This window comes from Diabrotica undecimpunctata, chromosome 4 (assembly GCF_040954645.1).
Source record: "Diabrotica undecimpunctata isolate CICGRU chromosome 4, icDiaUnde3, whole genome shotgun sequence".
In the NCBI taxonomy this organism is placed as follows: Eukaryota; Metazoa; Arthropoda; class Insecta; order Coleoptera; family Chrysomelidae; genus Diabrotica; species Diabrotica undecimpunctata.
In genome coordinates this window covers 116746702-116753411 of record NC_092806.1, presented here as the reverse complement: position 1 = coordinate 116753411, position 6710 = coordinate 116746702, and positions in this window count along the sequence as shown.

The window sequence follows — 6710 nt, the reverse complement described above, 5'->3', positions numbered from 1 at the left end:
CATTACTTCAAAATATAATGCAAGGAAAAATAGAAGGAAAACGGAATCCAGGCCGTAGAAGAATGTCACGGTTGCGTAATTTGAGAGAGTGGTTTGACTGTACCACTAATGAGCTCTTTAGGTCAGCTGTAAACAAGGTAAGGATATTGCTCAACCATGGTCGATCCGATACAGTAGCGTATTATAGTCTAAGTAGCAGATTCATTTTAGAATTTTAAACTATTATGTTAACCTTTTTCTTTTCTGGCTACGGTTTGAACCATCGATCCACTACACTGAACCTTTAGCTAAATGTTCGGCGTCGCTTGCAGTGTAAAATAACCGTTAGGTTCTTCAGCACTTACTGTATTACCGTAATAAACCGTTTAAACCTATATTTCCCTTTGAGGATTGTTTGTTCGCATTGCTGTTGTCGGTGGTTTTTGATTGCAAATGTAGAATATGATTTATATATGATATGATAAGGATGATATGATTTCTCAAAGAAGAACAGTATATTTGAATATTTTAAGGTTCCATCAGATAAAGTTCATTTCTCACAACCCTAATAGTTTTGTGAAATATAGACCACCCACCAATCCAACGGTAAATTCTAATTCATATGTTCTTTCTATAAATAGGCCATAAATGGCTATGCTTTCCCTGTTCCGTTGGAATTTAAGAAGATCCGTTTCTACCCTATGCAGAAGAAGCTGTAATTTGTGATTTGTGTCACCGCCTTTGTTGGCTAAATTACCCAATTTAAGTTGGTAAGTTAAAATGCATTTATTTTTCAATATATTCTTTTTATTTTTCTTTCTCTTTTCGCTTAAACTTTTACTTTATTCTTCGTCTCTCCGTTGAATTTTATTGTTACTGTATTATAGGGTTCACTATTTGACTGCTGTGCAAGCCAAATTCATCTTCAATTAAGACCCGTATTCCTTGCTCATATCCAACCTATCATACCATATCATCACAAGAAATTTGACTACACAGAAAGGTCAGTAGACAGTCGATTTATTTTATAGTCTTCTTCTTCTTCTTTTAATAGCGCTACAACCCTTTGTGAGTCTTGGCCTGCTTAAGAATGTTCTTCCATTCTGCCCTGTCGGATACTTTCCTTCGCCACTGCCTGATGTTCATGGTTTTAAGATCCCTCTCTACTTCTTCTATCCATCTTTTACGGGGCCTTTCTCTTGTTCTGTTTCTTTGGGGATTCCATCTCTGGACTACTTTTACAGCTCGATTATCTGGCATTCTTTCTAAGTGACCAAGCCAGTTTAGTCTTTGTGACTTTACAAATCTGACAATATCTGCGCTCTGCATTAGTTCATCCAGCTCGTGGTTCATTTTAATTCTCCACGAACCATCGCTGCATTGCGTAGGTCCAAATATCTTCCTTAGTATTTTGCGCTCAAATACTCTCAGTTGATTTTCATCAGTGGTTGAGAGGGTCAACGTTTCACATCCATATATGACCACTGGTCTAATTACTGTTTTGTAGATTCTCAGCTTAGACTAACGATTCAGTGACTTACATTTCATTAGGTCTTTGTATGCATAAAAGCACTTATTACCGCTAAGAATCCGTGCTTGTATTTCTTGACTAATGTTGTTGTTGTCATTTATTATTGAGCCTAGGTAGGGAAAAGTGGAGGCATATTTGTAGGTATGGTTGTCTACCTTCAGATTCTCATGTTCATTCGATTTTGTGCACTCCATATATTTTGTTTTGCTTTCATTTATATATAGACCAAACGTAGCAGCTTCTCGTTTCAGTTTTTTTATAGTCTATTCAGAGATTATGTGAGTACAAAATCCCTTTCTTTTGCTCAAAGATTTAAGTTCTTTTGTTAGAAGAAAATTACCAACACAAAAAGAGACCTAATATAGTTATCTAATTAAGATCAATGTACAAATTCTCATGTTGAAATAGTGCATATTTCATTAATTTTTGAATATTATTTATCCAGATTTAGCCATACATCCCACACTTCCACTCATACCCGATACCTACGCTGTTAAAAGGATTGAGCTCTGGTAGGACTCTTTCCGTGTTCTTGAGCCCTAGATGACTTGCGATGCTGGATTATCTCCTAAAAATTTTCGTACACATCTAGACGTCCCGACGAGTACAGATTTATGCATGACCTTGTAGAGAGGTGGTAATTTAGACCCAGTTGTTATATGTTCTCTAGAAGGTTTTTAAGCTTGTAACCAACATACAAGCTGAAATATTGAAACTATTTGAAAACAACCAACTCAAACTCCTAACGAGTCTACTGAACAAAATCTATGAAACTGCAGAATTTGCTACAGATTGGCTAGTTTCCACCTTCATCCCTCTCCCCAAAAAGGCAAATGCCACCAGATGCTCTAATTACAAAATTATAAGCTTAATGAGCGATGCACTCAAAATCCTTATTTCTGTTATTCACTCTCGCATATATAGAAAACTTAAAGAAACCATTAGCAGTGTTCAGTTTGGGTTTAGAAGCGGACTGGGAACGCTAAAGGCCCTATTTTCCATACAAGTATTAATACAAAGCGCTCAAGACGTAAATTGCGAAGTCTACGCATGCTTTATAGACTTTGAACAAGCATTTGACAAGGTGCAACATCAAAAATTATTTCAGATACTGAAAGAATCTAGTATTGATCACAAAGATTTACGCCTAATTAAAAATGTATACCTACAGCAAAGGGCAACGTATTTGTTAATAACGTATTTGATTGTCTCTCTTTTGGTTAGACAAGCTCTTATCAACTCTGGTGAAATATCGTTAGGACCGGCTGCTTTTTGCACTTCCAATATATATTTCAAAGGATAACTATAAATAAATTAAAAAACCATTTCGTTATATTTAAATTTATTTTTACACAAAAACTTATACATTAGTGGACTAGAAGAGGAATGGTATGGTTGGTAACATCTTGACGTTTATTTTCACAAATGTAAATAAGGATTTGTGATTAAATTGGATTTAATCTTATTAATTGAATGTTTCATAGGTTTAAATTTTATATATTGGTTACAAATATTTAATTTAGTAATAGATTCAGGAAATAATAAATTTGGTCTGAGAGACGCATTCAATCTCCATTTTTAATAATATGAAAATGTAATATTAGGATATAATAAAATAAAGAACCAGTAACTTCTGGACATACCGAGAAACTGCAAAGTTTTTCAGTATAGGCTAAACTATTAATTCGCTCATAATTGCTAAGATGGTCGAAACAACCAAAAAACTTAAATATTAGAATAAGGGAATGTTAGATGTTAAGAATTTGTCCAAGCAGATGCTTTGGGGTTAATCAAAATATTTAATTATTAGCTTTAAAAGAGATAATTCCCGGGAGTGAGTTGTATACCATATAGTTAAAAAACTCGAACATCGAACACTTCTATTGTAATCCGTATATTTGTTTAAAATCAAATTTAAAAAGCCAAAAGGATTAAGTTTAAAACGTTTTCGGGCTAATCAGTCCATCTTTAGTGAACTTTGTAGTACTTGTAAAATAACCTCAAAACCAAACAGTGGTTGGATTTAAATGGATTAAACCATACTTGAAAATATTAAATTATATGGCAGTGTACCGATGAAATTGGATTTCCAACAGGGAACATAAGTCCCTACTCTAAAAGTTTTTCACATCCGAAATATAGAAATGTTAAATGCTAAAAATAATTTTATCATTTAACATTTGGCGTTAACGTTACCGGATTGATATGACTGAAGATATGAGCTGAATTTATCTCATAAATTACCTTAAATTTGTCTTATTTTATCCGAATTTACATTTGTGTGTGTAATTACAAAATCCAGAGAAAATTTAATAATATAAATATTTACATCATGTACATTTTTGTAAACATAAAAAATTTTTATGGTATACTCATTTTTATTTTCTAATATATACAAATTTTTCATTTGGTACTAGTACAAAATAATAAATATATTTAATACTAAATAGTGTTTACAAATTATAGAAAAACATAGATAAAATTAAATATTAGTTAACAACACTTCTGATATTTCAGTTGGTTTTGTATATATACAGTGCATTTCAGATAGAAATATCCACCTTAGGTAAATAACTTTTGAACTTCTAATTTTTAGAAAAAACGCAAAAACACATCAATTAATAGTTGAAGGGGAAGACATTATATCATATTTAAGGTTACTAGGAAATGCACCCTCTTACCCCCCATTGGTGCATTTCCCAGCATATATGATAGATATAATGTCTCCTCCTTCAAATATTAATTGACGTATTTTTGCGTTTTTCCTAAAAATTAGAAGTTCATAAGTTATTTAAGTTAGATACTTTTATCTGAAAAGCACTGTATAATACAAAATGTTGCAGTTTGTATGGTTTTTAATTGTAATCAAAAATAAGTTATTGTATCAAAATTTCAGCTATTTTATAAAAGCTTAGTTGATTTCTTCTGATTCAAGTGGTTCATTGAACGCATACTACACAATAAGTGCAGTAAAAAGACTATTATACGCGCGTGTGAAAATTTTGATCATTCTTTTTTCTCACGGAGCCAGGACTCGGATAATTTTGATACGTAATTTACAGATCGAGTTTATATCTTCTAATAATTTCCGGTAATTTTACTGCGCATCAAGTGAACGTGCAAATTAAATCTTCAAAGTCATTTCTTGATTTGACAAAGTGTACTTGAGTAACTTTTCCTACAGGATCGAATAAAAGTATGTAGATACAATCAAATGTTACAAGATGTAACAGATATATTTCAAAAAATATATATATGCTGACGTTTATGTTTCAAAAATTTTATCATTGTCTGGAAAATTAAATTACCGCAAGTCTAGTTTCTGTTTAATTTTTTTTTCTTGGTACATTAAAAATAAAATTGCCATTAAGCAAAGAAAACAGTAGTAGAAACTTTGGTACAATATTCTGACAGCTGTGTTGTTTACAAAATACCGAAAAAAAAATACAAAATTATTACAGCGACTACTTGGAATAAACACTGTACAAAACATGACTCGCTTCAAATTAAATAAGATATTTTTATCAGCCGTATATTCGTATAACACGTTAATTTTTTCAAACAACACAGACGGACTTTCCTAAGCTAAAAAGTGTTGAAAACACTCGTATAACCAAATTCGCCTAAGACATGCAACAATACCAAGTGGGCAAATTTGGAATGGTTAGTTTCAATTCAATTAATTCATGTTGTCAATAATTATAGAGAAATTTTCACAAAATTTGGAAAATATATCTTAATAACAAAGAAAAAAGAGAATACATATTGTATAACTTTAGTTTTTGATCAAATACACTTAACATAAAGCCATCGACAAAACAAGCTAATTAGAAGTCATGTATATACCATAAAAATGACGTGGTCAGGGATTTTGCGCATATTACTGCAACTATTCGGTGTTAAATAAAGCAAAGAATAATGAAAACTTTTGATAAAAGATCCAAATTATAATTAGAAGATGAATACGCAAATTCAACTAAAAATATCTCAATTATTATTTATATAAATGAATAAAATCGACAGGCAGTATGCAATATTTATTAAATGTTACGCTAAATGTGAAATTTATCACTCATACATTTGGCCCAATCGAGAACATTAAATTTTAATTTAACATCACAATTTGGATTTTATATTACGACTTTAAAATATTTATTTGGCGCATCAACACGGCGCGTTCCAATGGGTAATAGGGAACGTCCTATAAGGCTTAACTCAGACGTACCACTTTCCACCAACAAAACAGTGGTCGTACGGTGGTTGACTTGTCGATCAAAACGACCACTGTCCGTCAACAATTTTGTGGACATGCTGTGGTCGAATGAACGACAAATCAACCACAAATCACACAGTACAGCGATGATTTTGAAGAAGCATTGTTGTGGCTTTTACTGCACCAAAAAAGACGGCGTCGTCATAATACGAGTATATTGTATTGGGTTCATCCTATCATCGAAAGTAAAGAAGAAAATCAATTTTAACAACTTTATCATCATTTAAGACTGTATGATGACAAATTTTTTAATTATTTTCGAATGAGCAAAAGTACTTTCGATTATTTGTTAACAGAGTTAAAGGATAATTTAAAACGAGAAGATACATCCATGAGGACAAGTATTTCTCCTGACGAACGCGTCGCAATCGCTCTAATGTCAGTAAAACCATTTTATTACTTAATGTTTATTGAAATATTTACACAATAAACATGATGTCAATCAAAAATTTGAGATAAAAGCGACTCCTGGGAAAGTGGTGAAAACTCCGGTTGACTTGGCGACAAAGCTTGTTCCGGATTCTCAAGTGGCAAAAACTCCGGTTCTGTTGGAGATAGTGACGCTTGAAAAATACTTCCTTGTAAACATTCCGGTTGAACCCTTGGCGATCGGATCTCGAAATGCCGGATCTCAAGTCGGTCAGTTCAGATACCATATCGATCGTCGGGAAACAGCTGTGATCTCTCTTGATATGTATTAGTCGTATTGTAACCATACCCGTGGTAACCATTGAAACCTCTATCTCTAACATTGTAGGTCTGCATGGGTTCAGAAGAGAGTATTTTTTAATAACATTTAAAATTTCTATTTAACAAATATTTAACAATCACCACCAGCACGACTTTATGCTTCACGCATAGAAAAGTGAATGATGCTTTGGCTAGAGAGTCACTGTGATGGTGGGGATGCCGTGCCTGTGGTCGGCT